Source organism: Juglans microcarpa x Juglans regia, chromosome 3D (genome assembly GCF_004785595.1).
Source record: "Juglans microcarpa x Juglans regia isolate MS1-56 chromosome 3D, Jm3101_v1.0, whole genome shotgun sequence".
Taxonomy (NCBI): Eukaryota; Viridiplantae; Streptophyta; class Magnoliopsida; order Fagales; family Juglandaceae; genus Juglans; species Juglans microcarpa x Juglans regia.
Window position 1 is genome coordinate 32,827,036 of NC_054598.1, and position 13,357 is coordinate 32,840,392.

At 39.3% G+C, this 13,357-nt stretch overlaps 1 pseudogene; it reads left to right on the forward strand.

Annotated features, from left to right (window-relative positions):
- Positions 1-4,098: 4,098 nt before the first annotated feature.
- LOC121255234 overlaps positions 4,099-13,357 on the forward strand; it is a 47,230-nt pseudogene continuing 37,971 nt past the window's right edge.

Here is a 13,357-nt window from a genome sequence, read left to right on the forward strand (position 1 = left end):
AATGTCCTTGATTTTGTTGATCATGCTCTTTGGTTTAGGTTTTGTGAGATCCCTAATTTTGAGCCTTTATTACTATTATTGTTCATTTATTATTAGGACTTTTATTTCTGTTTATTATTATTATATTGGTTTTTATTACTTTATTTTATTAATTGTTAAGGTTATGGTATATTTTATTTTTAATGTGTCTTTGCTTATTTTATTTTGATATTTCCAGATTGGGCTTTGGTGTTTGGGTGTATTTTAATTTCTGTTGGGCCGAATTTGATGTGTGAAAAGGGGCCCAGCCCATGTGTGTGAGGGAGCCCAGCCCTCTCCTCCTTAAACGGTGTTGTTTTGGGTTGTAGAAGAAAATTAGAGCCTTCTTCTTTCTCCCTCCTGCGCGCTGCACAACACCCCGCCATGCGATTTCTTCTCCCTTCAGCCCAGCACTTGCAGCGTCGCCACCCATCCTCACCGCCGACCACCAACAAGCTCCCCTGTCCTTTGGCAAGCACCCCCACCGAACCCAACCTCGTAGCCCCTCTCCCTTCAGTCACGCATGCAGCCCCCTCCCCCTCACCCAATTCTCTCCTTCGGCAGCCTAGCCCTTACCGTCGTCGCAGCCCACGCCGTCAGGCACCAGCAGCCTCCCCTCATGTTGGTGACTAGCCCACTGGAGCCAACCCACGACACTCGAAATGATTTTCCTTCTCTCATGGGTTCACTCTCCTCATCCTAGCGTCGTCGTACGCATCCTCTCACGCTACCGCACCGAGCCCCTCACGCCGGCGACCCTCCCCTCTACCAAACCCAGCCATTTATCTCCTTGATCTGCCCCTCACGCAGCTCTCTCTCTCTCTCTTGTGGTTTCCCCACATCGTGGCCCAGATCTGCCGCCTACAGCCACGCGTTGCCGCCGACATGCACGTCAGACCTCCACCCTTTGGCCATGCCTTCCTCCACTAGCCACCGCCTAGCCCAACCTAGCTTCCCTCTCCCTTTCCCCAGTACGAGGCCCACGACCCAACCCCTTGAAACCCACGGCGCAGCTATGCTCCACCACGCCCTGCCGCAGCAACCTTGTCCTCCACCCACTGGCATTTAGATCTGTAGTCCCCTTTGCAGAAACTCACCTTTGGCCTCTGTTCTGCCCTTGACAGCCGCTGTCTGCCACTGCGCCACCACTTTTGGCAACACCTCGGTGAGCGATCTGTCTGCTTCTCTTTATATGGTAATCTGTTGCATGTTTATTTGGCTAATGCTGTAACACCCCGTATTTTAGTGTATTTTTACTGAAGGAATTATTTTTATGTAATTAAAATAATTTCTCTTATTTTAAAATTGGTTGGATTTTAGTGAGTTTATTTCTATGATTTTTATTTGGTAAAAATTATTTTTATGTGCTTTCCAAATATTTATTTATTATTATGCATTTAAATTGCTTTTAATATTTAAATTAATTACCGTGGGATTTAATTATTTCAATTTGACTTTACCATTACGTTTAAATTATTTTATTTAACTTGTGGTTTTAAAATCGTTTCCGTTGGATCATTTTTGTGACCCAAGTTATGAGGATTGGACCTCATTTCTTTTTCCTTCTTTTTCTTTCCTCTCCTTTTCTTTTCCTCTTTTTTCTTTTTCTCCTTATTCTTTTTCCTCTCCCGCGCGATCTCTCTCTCTCCTCTCCTCTCCTCCGCCCGTTTCCCTCGTCCACTCCCAGCGCCGCCGTCCGCCGGCGGTGGTCGTCACCGCCCAGCCCATTAGACTCCCCAGCCGCCGGCCGTCCTACCCCACCAGTATCACCGCCGTTCGTGGCGCCGTTAGCCTCCACGAAGCCCACGAAACCCACGACGCCGCGGCACATTTTCCTCCATTGCGCCGCCGTCGCGCCACCTCCGGCCACCATCTTCCTACCACTTCATCCCCAGCCTCTTGGCAACCCATTGGACCCAACCCCAGCTCCGATCCGTCACCGGTGAAGCCCCACCAAGTCCATCTCCGATTTGCACTTTTTTGGCCTAAAACCACCCCTTGCGCCGCCACCCACGGCAAACCACCACCACCACTAGCTTCACCGACCTCCCTAGGCCCTACCCTATCAATCTTGGGTCTTCGTTTGTCCTCGTTGAAAAGTTGGTAATTGTGACCCACGGCCACAGTGTATTTTACACTGTGGTGTTGCTCAAACGTCGCCTTTTTCAACTTCGCGATCCTCGGAAAATTATTATATTGCACTGTAAGTATTTCTCCAAAGAATTTTCGTAATTTAAATGTATTTTTGCACTAACCCATTTCACTGTGTTTTTTTGGCATGCCGGACTGAGTCCGAGGAGTTCGGGGGTCGGATGGATTTGTGATTGGAGTTGTTTGGTTGGATTTGATTGGATTGGTATCTGTTGGTTTGGACTTTGTGTTGGTACATGTGCATTTCATTATTTCATGCATGATCATGTTTGTAAAAGAAAACTGGATTTTCGTGTATTGCATTCATGTTCATGTGCTTTGAAAAGCTATGATTTTATGTGTTAATATTTTTGGTGCGTGTGTATCACGACCCCAAGCCGAGATGGGGCATTAACTCGGTGGAGCTCCTCTGGTTACTCGGGAGCGGAATATACTGAGTAACGTCCCCTGGATTGTCGCCGGGCAACAATGGGATCGGACGAGATGGTCTCGTGCTGACTCCGTGGTCCTTCTGCTGGCGGGGACTAGAGGATGTTTGGCCACGTACGCGCTGGGCGCGGAACTGGGCATCGCTCGTTGCGTAGCGTGGGTGCTTGGCCATGTACGCGCTGGGCGCGGAACTGAGCACCGCTGCGAAGCCAGGACGTGCGGATGGTCCATAGGGGAGACCATGGTGCATATGGAAATAATGCATGGTGCATTTGGGATTAATGCACTATTTTCTGGGAAAATAGTGCGAGTTGATTTTTGGGTAAATCATTTTCTGGGAAAATGTTTTACGGATAATTCGGACCAAAATGAGATTTTGGTGTGTGTTGGAAAATTTATCATTTTCGGAAAAATGATGTTTTGTGGAAAAATGCATGTTTTCATGTGCATGCATGTTAGTTGCATTTAATGCATTTTGTATTACGTCGTTGTTTGGGTTATACTTACCTGCGAGACCATTTTGTGGTGTCGCAGATTTTGATGCTGATGAGGAGGAGGAGGGCGAGCCTGAGGAGACGGCTCCGCCTGACGAGTGATCTGGGATCACTCGTTTGAACATTTAAAACTATTGTAAATTATTTTATGGATGACTGTATAACTGCTATTTAAATCTTTACTGATGTTTGATTGCAATTAAATTCTGGTACTTAGTTGACTATCCGCTGCATTATTTTATTTGAACACTGTTGCATGTACACACACTGGCACTTCGTTGGGATGCGTGACCGTGTTGTCACCATCCTGGCGTCTCGATCCCTGTGTTTTTTTATAAGGGGGATTGGGGCGCCACAAATGCTTTGGGGTCCGTCTGCGTAGCAAATTGCGCCCTGTCATAACACGGGACCCGTTGACCTACGTACGTGCGATCTTCCAGAAATTGCCCGACCGCATTATAAGTAATCTTCCAATGCGACCCTTGAGTTTAGAATAATATTTTTACTGCTAACACTTTTCTACAATCTGGTTGTGTTGAACTAGGCCTTTGACCTAGTGGAGCGTTGGGAATTAAATTGTAGTTAGGATGGAATTGGGCCTTGGGCCGGAAATAGAGGTTGGGATTACGCGTGTAGTTGGTTTGTGAAACTGTGAACTTGTGATTGCAGTGATATTGTATGTTGTTGTGTTGTTTGATGAGCATTTTGCCATGTCATCCAATATTTGTTTGTCATGCATCTACATATTTACCTTTATTAAAATATGTCCTGACTATTTAACTATGCTATGTTCTGCTATGTCGTGTGACATGAAAAATGAGTTTTCATGTCTTAGTAATATTTTTGGTGGGTGCGTGTGTATCACGACCCCAAGCCGAGATGGAGCATTATCTCGGTAGAGCTCCTCTGGTCACTCGGGAGCGTAATAAAATGATATGACGTCCCCTGGATTGTCGCCTGGCAATAACGAGATCGGACAAGATGGTAACACTCTCGTGCCGACTCCATGGCCCCTAACTGGTGTGGGCTGGAGGATGCTTGGCCATGGTACATGCAGGGCGCGGAGCTGAGCATCGCTCGTTATGTAGTCATACTCACGATCGTTATCGGTGATGTGGCAAAGAAAGCCAGGATGTACGGATGGTCCCTAGGGGAGACCACGGTGTACACTAAAATAAATGTTATGGTTGGGCCAAAATGAGATTTTTGGTGTGTGTGGCTAAAATGTGTCTTTTTAGGAAAAATGGGTGGATTTGTTTCTGTATGTTTTACTGTGTGGTTGTGGACGTGTTGGTTATATTAATATGTTTTAATCTCTTGAATGTTGCTTGGTTGCTTACTTGCTGAGATTTCATAATTTCACTGTGGTGTTTCCACCTAGGGTTCCGTTTTATAGAACTGTAGTGTTTGATGTAGAGGGAGAGTTTGAGTCAGAAGGACTGGCTCCGTTGGAGTAGTGATTGTTGGAGTTTGCTTCTCCCATTTTTGTCGTAGGATTTAGTATCGCTTTATGTTTTTAGTTGGATGACTGTATTAACCTCATGGAGGATATAATTTTTAGGTTGTATGGTTTAAAATTTTCTAGTACTTAGTATGAATGTCTCTTTCATTTATTTCGCTGCAAATATTATATTTGTACACTTATCGCATGTTGCACACACTCTGAGTACTTGTCATTGGGGTGAGTGATCTGTGTGGTCATCATCCTGGTGTCACGACTTCCACCAAATCACACGTGGGTCGAGGGCGCCACACGTATATAATAGTATTTTATACAATTCAAATGTCTCCTGTGATAAACTGTTAGTTTGATCCGAGATAATTAATTACTTATAATTAGTACTTCTCATTGAGTAGGAACGTAACATTCTTATGCTTTGTTTTCGAGATTTTTCTAGTTTCTATTCTTAAGCTTTTCATATATATTTAGTTTAGATTATATTAGAAATTAAATATTTGAGAAAAGAAACCCTATAAATGGACGTTTATATTAAAATAAAAAGTCTTGCTTAATTGGATAAGAAGAGGACGTACGTGATCGACACTAGTGATCCGGATGCATGCAATATTGGTGGTCGAAACTTAATTAGGCCAGATGGCCGAGTCATCATTATCCAATCCAGACGTAAGGTTGGCATTAAGTAATATATATGAAAGTTGACGCGCGTAAGGTTGTGAGTCGTCACATAAAAACAAAAATATAACCATCATCACTTATTTTTCAATCCAGATCACGTATCGAGCAAGTTCGTATAGATTTTTGCTTACAAAGTTGTGATCATTTAATATCTTTATTTTCTTTCGAGCTAAAATCAATTCGAATAGACCTTATACGTTAGCGTGCAGCTTTTATCATCCCCTTCTTCCCCGTGGTTTGTATTGGCGTGGGCTTTTAGGAAGTTGCTAGGGTGGTCCATGCGACGAGCTATATATTCTACTATTACTCGTTAGATCACATGATGTGGGATACGTGTTCATTGTATATATCCTAGCCATCATGATATACGTATTTTACATTTAGCGAGTTCCATTCCAACATGCAACAAATAATCCAAATTAAATTCCACTTCAAACATATTCCACAATTGAAAAGTCATATTAATTACTTTGATCTAGTCTCCAAGATGTGTTGCTGTCATCACAAACTAAATTATTAATCTTAACAAAATTTAGTTGTATGTATTGTATTGTCAAAATTATATATATATATATATATATATATATATTATGTATGAACTTGCCACCACAAATACGGTCTTTAGCGACATTATGATAATGTATCTGCTGAAAATAAAATAAGTGATAGCAAACCGCCTAGCATATTAATAGGAAGACATTAGCGAGGACTATAAATTCAAATAGCAATAATAAAACTCCTATAAAAAATAGACTATTAGCTAGCAAGGAAAAAATATTTCGTTGCCATTCGGCGATCGAGACAATTTCGATGACTGACTAGCGACGAAAAATCGTTGCAATTGATTTTTCTCAACAAAAAATTGGCTAATACTATAGTAATTTCATAGTGTGCGGTATGAAATTAGTATTTAAATTTTCTTGTACCAAGAGCACATGACTTTGACTACCGCGTATGTGTAGTACTGATCATCACCAACCAAATTACTTGTTTGAGTTATTATACAAAGGGGATATAAAATCTTCCAATGTAATTAATTATATATATATATATATATGAAATTAAAATAAAATTATAATTTCAAGGTACTGTTAATTATTCAATTAACGATCGGATTTTTGAGTACGTAAATAATAGTAATAAAAAAAGTGCGAAAGCACCATTAATTGTTATAATTTATTAAGCTTAAACATTCTTTCATGCCTTGCATCCTTAAATTATAGCTAGTAATTAGTGGCTAATACTATGGTAATTTCATACTATGGTAATTTCATAGTACTGTGCGGTATGAAATTAGTATTTAAATTTAATTTGTTCTACCAATATCACATGACTTTGACTACTGCGTATGCGTAGTGATCACCAACCAAATTACTTGTTAATTTGAGTTATTATACAAAGGGGATATAAAATCTTCCAATGTAATTATATATATATATATATATATATATATATATATGAAATTAAAATAAAATTAGAATTGCAAGGTACTGTTAATTATTCAATTAACGAATTTTTGAGTACCTAAATAATGATATAAAAAAGTGAGAAAGCACCAATTTATTAAGCTTTATCATTCTTACATGAGAATTATTACAGATATAAAAATATTACATAAAATAAACTTACAAATTAATATAAATTTATGAAATTCGTTAAATTTATTTTATAATAAAAATAATTTTATAATATAATGTATTATATCAAATAATATTAATTTTTAAATTTATTTCATATTTTTCATCAACAGAATATTGACCATACTTTTTTCACTGAAGTCCACATCAATCACGGCTCGTACAGGCCCCCTTCTGCAGCCAATAAGTTTTAATGCAACAAAAGTATCAATGATCATTGGGGCGCGGACTTGGTCTTCTTCTAGAAATAATATATGTATTCAACACGCGGCATGATCCCTTCCACACGGGTGAACCAGAAAATCTGGTTTGAGGGGTCAAATTAAAAAAAAATAAAAGTTAGAGGTTCAAATATTAATTTTTATGTAATCTATCTTATAAAAAAAATAGTATTTCAAAATTTAAGTGTTGTGAAAATTCTGAATCTTATATAGTCTAGTTCCTTATGAAAAGGTCTTTCAAAATTTAATTTTTTAATCAAATTTTTAAAAATTTTTGGGGGGCCTTGGTACATCCGCTCCAGCTTCCACATCATCTAAACATAAAATAATATTAATTGATATTCTAAATTTTTTTCCATAACTCTAAATATTAATATATATGATCCACTCTATTTGAAGTTACTGCTTTAAGAAATCAAAGATTTGTGACCAGAGCCAAATTGAGCAATTCATAAATGAGGCAATTGTGCTTACACAAATTAACCATAGAAATGTGGTTAAGATGTTAGGTTGTTGTCTAGAAACAGAAGTTCCATTACTAGTTTATCAATACATCACAAATGGGACTCTTTCTAGTCACATTCATGATGGAAACCTGTCATCCTCATTCTCATGAAAAAAACGTTTGAAGATAGCATCAGAAACTGCAGGGGCACTTGCATACTTGCATTCTTCAACTTCGGTGCCGATTTTACACAGGGATGTGAAAAGTGCAAATATACTTTTAGATGATAGCTATTTAGCAAAAGTGGCTGACTTTGGAACTTCAATTTTGGTCCCTGTTGATCAAACACAATTATCTACATTGGTGAAGGGGATTTTTGGATATTTAGACTCAGAATACTTTTTTAGTAACTAGCTTACAGAAAAAAGTGATGTCTACAGCTTTGGTGTTGTTGTGGCAGAGTTACTGATAGGTGAAAAAGCACTTTGTTTTGATAGGCCGGAAAAGGATAGAAATTTGGCAATGTACTTTAACTCTGCAGTAAAAGAGGATCGCTTACATCAAATTCTTGACAATCAAATTGTTAATGATGGCAATATTAATGCGATAAATGAAGTTGCTAATATTGCAAAATTGTGCTTAAGTGTAAAAGGGGAGGATAGGCCAACTATAAAGGAAGTGGCAATGGAACTAGAAGGATTGAGAAATATGGGAAAACATCCTTAGGTAAAGTCTGATCTTTATGCAAAGGAGACTGAAAACTTGCTTGGGCCACCTACACACTCGTTCAACATTGATGTCTACAATAGTTCTTCCTCTACCATCACAACAGTTGGGCTTGAAAGTATGAGGAACCAAGTCATGAAACGATTATATGACGGCAGATGATGATCGAGCTAGCTAGTCCATGGCCAATACATACATCATGATCTTCACCAGTTGATCAAATTTATTACTTGTATGCACATATAATATGTGTATCTCTCCTATTTTTTCGTGTTTATTTTTTTTTGAAGTAAAACCCTTAATCCATTCCATTAAAGAAAGCCAGCAATACAAGAAGGAGAATCCTCCATGGTTACAATATGATCAGAAATGGAAAGAGCATCTTTTGCAAATAAATGGGCTATGTGATTGCCATTTCTCCTAACATGAGAAACCTCCCATTTTGCAAACAACTTAAGATAAAATCTGGCCTCACTCCGGAACATACTAGAGCTACTCAGTGATTCACTGTCTTCTACCAAGGCCTTTGTGACTTGCAGGGAATCACCTTTGAGTATAATCTGATTCAAACCAATCTCCCATGCCACTTTAACAGCTTGTAGAGCCCTGTATGATTCAGCTAATAGGGGGTCAGGGTAGAGCTTTTTCCTCTGCCTCATTGTTGCAGTAACCTGCCCAGAGTTGTCCCTTATAACCACTCCTATACCAATCAGTCCCTTGGCTTTGTCTACTGCCCCATCCCAATTAATCTTGAACCAGTCCACTGGAGGTGCTTGCCAAGACACCACTGGTGGGGGGGGGGGGGGGGAGGCTTGGTTATTGCACTGATCTAAGTTCTTTTCTGCATCAAGTTTAGGACTGCTCTTGCCTCTCTCACAATAAGATTCGGATGTGAGAACCCTTTCTTGAAAATGAAAGAGTTCTTTCTCCACCAGATCTTCCTTGCTGTAATCACAAACTCTTGAAGTTCCTCTGGATTCAATGCCTTAGTCAATGTATCAAATAGTTGTATCATAGAGTAGCTAGAGATGGAGCATTTCTGTAGCTTTTTTGAGCATTGACTCCACACATCCTTAGCCGCTTCACAGCTCCACAGAACATGTTGCACGCTTTCCTCTTCTCTATTGCAAATTGGGCATATAGGATCACTCACAACTTTCTTCTTAAACAAGTTGGACTGAGTGGGAAGTGCCTCTTGACAGGCTCTCCATAGGAAGGTTTTGTCTCCAGGAGTAACTTCCATCTGCCAGATTTTTTTCCAAACCTCCTTGTGACCATTGCTGGTTGATGCTTGACCATGTGCAGCCACCTCCCTAGCCTTTTCCATGTGATAAGCACTCTTCACTAAGAATGAGCCACCTTTGTACCATGCCAAATGATTCTGTCCCTAGTAGTCATGGCACTGATAGGGGTCTCCAAGATCAACTGAGCTTCCCTTTCCTCAAAGGTGGCTTGAATCAGGTCTTGCTTCCACCTCTTTATCTCAGGATCAATTAAGGCAGCAACTTTAGCATTCCCATCTAGGTTCTTAACTGGACTGGTGACCTTCCTTGGATTAGTTAGGTCCAGTCATTTGTCTCCCCATATACTGATATCTAACCCAGTGCCTACCCTCAAAAACGATCCAGCCTCGAGAACATGCCTTGCAGCCATTAGACTCCTCCATACAAAGGAGGATTTAAATCCAACCTTTGCTGTTTGAAGAGTCAAAGAGGGGAAGTATTTGGCTTTTAACACTCTAGCAACTAGGGAGTTGGGATCTTGGATTAGTCTCCAACATTGCTTAGAAAGCATTGCAATGTTGAAACATTCCAGGTCCCTAAATCCCAAGCCCCATTCTGATTTAGCTTGTCCCATTCTCTTCCATGAAATCCAGTGAATTTTGTGCTCTTTATCTTGTTGGCCCCACCAGAAGTTTTGTATTACACTGTTTATGGCTTGAAGAAGAGTTTTTGGTAGCTTGAATACACTCATGGTGTAGGTAGGGAGGGATTGTATGACTGCTTTTATAAAGATTTCTTTCCCAGCCTGTGATAATGTTCGAACTTTGAAGTTGCTGAGTCTTGATCTGATATTGTCCAGAATGCCTTTAAAGGATCTCAGTCTATGTTTCCCCACTACAGAGGGCAAGCCTAAGTACTTTTCATAAGGCATAGCTGACCTCATTCCAGCTATTGACAGAATATAATCTTGAGTGGGCTTTGCTGTGTTTTTACTAAACATGATAGAAGTTTTCTCTAGATTGAGTCTTTGTCCAGATGCCATCTCATAGGTTCTAAGCAAATTAACCAGCCTTCCCCACTCAACAGCATTGGCCTTGCAAAACATAAGGCTATCATTTGCAAAGAAAAGGTGAGATATTCTAAGCTACCTTCTTGCAACAGGAACCCCATGTAGCAACCTGTTTTCTTCAGCTTTGTATATTAAGTTGCTCAATGCCTCAGCACATAGGATAAATAGATAAGGTGATAATGGGTCACCTTGTCTTTGTCCTCTTGTGGGGTAGAATTCAGTTTGAGGGACACCATTCACCAAGATAGCATTGGAAACAGTTTCAATGCACTTCATCACCAATTCCACCCATTGACTGCAAAATCCCAGCTTATAGAGGACTGCCCTTAGGAAGCTCCATTCCACTCTATCGTATGCCTTACTCATGTCCAATTTTAAAGCCATGTAGCCTTCTTTCCCTGTCATTTTACATTTCTTATGAGAATTTAGACTTATTATTCTCATATAATAAATCAGACTTCATCGATTCTTCTTTCTTCTTCTTCTATCCGCTTGTGTCTGCTTTCCTAGCCTTTTTCTATTCGACTTTATCCCATTTTTTTGTTAAAAAAAATTGAACTAAATTGATCTTGCCCAAACAAATCTAATACTCGTACAAGGATATTGAGTAGACGGTTGATGTATCAGACTCGATCCTATCTTTCGTAGCATGCATTCCCATCCGTGTCGCAACTGATTCGGTAAGCTACGTGTCCGGTGCACGGAGAACTGCCTTCAAATGAAGTGTCGTAAAGAAAAGGGGATCGATCCATTGAATGAAAGGAATCTTAATTCTTGGCCGGTCGAAGGCCCCTCGAGAAAGAGAAAGAAGAGAATCAAACCTTACTACCAGGAGGCCCAGCCCAAGTGCCTATAAATATAAAATGAGGGGACCCGCATCGAATCCTCCAGTGTTCAAGCAACAAGCAAGGGCAAAGCCGTTGCAGCAAGAAAACGGATGCGCGTTGCTAACGCGCAACGGCTTTCGCGTGTGTAAAGCCTCGAAAGCTACAACAACATTATCAGTAATTAGTCTGTTTGGAACAAAGGCAAATTGTGAGGGAGAAATAATGCTATGCAACACCTTTTTTAATCTATTTGCTATGACTTTGGAAATGAGTTTGTAGAGGACATTACAAAGAGATATTGGCCTGAAATCTGTGACTTTCATTGGAGATTTCTTCTTTGGGATAAGTTCTATTTTTTCGTGTTTAATGTCTCAATTTTCTTGCCGCACACCTTCATTTTCTTTTTTGTAATAAGGCTCCATTATCAATAGATATATATACCTTAAAGAAATCTTTTAAATGATCATGTTATTTTTTCGTCTTTTTTTTTTACTTAGATATTTTATATATTACGTACCCTTTCTTTTATGGATGTTACTTTGTTACATGATATATTATATTTATATATACATATATTTTAAGTTGTGTGTATATATATACACATACTAATTTAATTGGCAAGTTTTCTGACTAACCCAATAGGTTCGCATTGTTGTTTTTCCACGCATTTTATTGCCCCTGATCTTGCCCCACTACAACACAATTTGTCTTTTGTGACAGAGAAAACCGTCACAAAAATTAACCAAAACGTCACTAAAGACAACCGTCACCATGACCGTCACCTAATGTGCATCAAAGAAAATAATTGGTGATGGTTTTCTGTTTGGTGGAGGTGTTCTGTTTGGTGTAACGTTCGAACATTTCCTTTTTGTGACGGTTAAGATCTGTCACAGAAAGTAAAGTTCGGATGTCCAATCGAACGTTCGAACATCAACCCAACCAATTGGCATTCGAATGACAAAAGTTGACGTTCATTGATTATAGTTCAAACGTATCATATTTGCATTCGAACGTTTATACGTCCGAACATTAATTGCAATAAACGTTGAAATTTCTGTTCAAACGTTAACAGACCAATGTTCAAACGTAATGGGTATAACATTCGGATGTTAGTTCGAATGTTAACAAAAAAGCGTTTGAACACAAGTGGTACGTTTGGAGGTTTGTTCAAATGTTAATCGTTTAAACATTCAAACGTTTTGTTTGTTTGAGGGTGAGTACGTTCGAATGTTATGTTATAATTTTGTGTAATTACAACATAACGTTCGAACGTTTTTTATTTACATTCAAATATACCGATCAGAAATACTAATTTTATAAATTTAAAAAACATACCAATTGTATCATATTACACACCATCATATAACAACTAACAATGTGTTATAAAGTTTCAAAATTAGATATTAAAAGTTATATTGTAACATCTTGGCCCAACACGAAACTCAAGTTTGAATTTTTTTTATAGATGAAAGGCTCACTTGGGTTTTAATGAGTAAATTTGGGTTTCAGCTATTGGCCCATTTTATTTACGAGGACTGTCCCTTTTTATTTTTTTAAAAAAACTGTTTGTTATCAATTTCAAACGGATTATGTTATAACTTTAGAATCACTTTTTCTCATTAAAATTCTTAAATCCACGTCTGTTATATATATATATATATATAATTAATCAGCCGCATGCACCATCCTTTTTATTTTTCAAATCCCAGTTAATCTCTAGCTAATTACTCTTCGCCACACATGCACCTTATTTTCTTTCCCTCCCCCAGTTCAGTAACGCGACTAACGCCCATCAAGCGGCAACAGCAACAACCTCTGCCCTCTATGCATGTAAGTTTCGCAAAATGCATACACCCAGCCCCCATCTCGCAGCAGCAAACCGAATGGAAAAATGCCCTCGTACAAGCATATCTCTATATCTCTAGCCGCGCCTTCCTCCACGTTTAGAAAATAAAAACCCGAACCAATCCCACATGTTTA